General features: G+C 56.4%; 1 protein-coding gene across 1 annotated transcript in view; it reads left to right on the forward strand.

The window, feature by feature from the left end:
* Positions 1 to 227, forward strand: part of LOC101981334 (mucin-17) — a 26,662-nt gene that overhangs the window by 13,732 nt on the left and 12,703 nt on the right. The gene's annotated exons all lie outside the window — the stretch shown is intronic.

A 227-nucleotide genomic window follows, 5' to 3' on the forward strand; every position in this document is an offset into this window, starting at 1 on the left:
GAAGTCACCACTCCTCCTGGTGATGTAACCACTCCTCCTGGTGAAGTCACCACTCCTCCTGGCGAAGTCACCACTCCTCCTGGTGAAGTCACCACTCCTCCTGGTGATGTCACCACTCCTCCTGGTGAATTCACTACTCCTCCTGGCGAAGTCACCACTCCTCCTGGCGAAGTCACCACTCCTTCTTCTGAAGTCACCACTCCTCCTGGTGAAGTCACCACTCCTCC

This window comes from Microtus ochrogaster, chromosome 2 (genome assembly GCF_000317375.1).
Source record: "Microtus ochrogaster isolate Prairie Vole_2 chromosome 2, MicOch1.0, whole genome shotgun sequence".
In the NCBI taxonomy this organism is placed as follows: Eukaryota; Metazoa; Chordata; class Mammalia; order Rodentia; family Cricetidae; genus Microtus; species Microtus ochrogaster.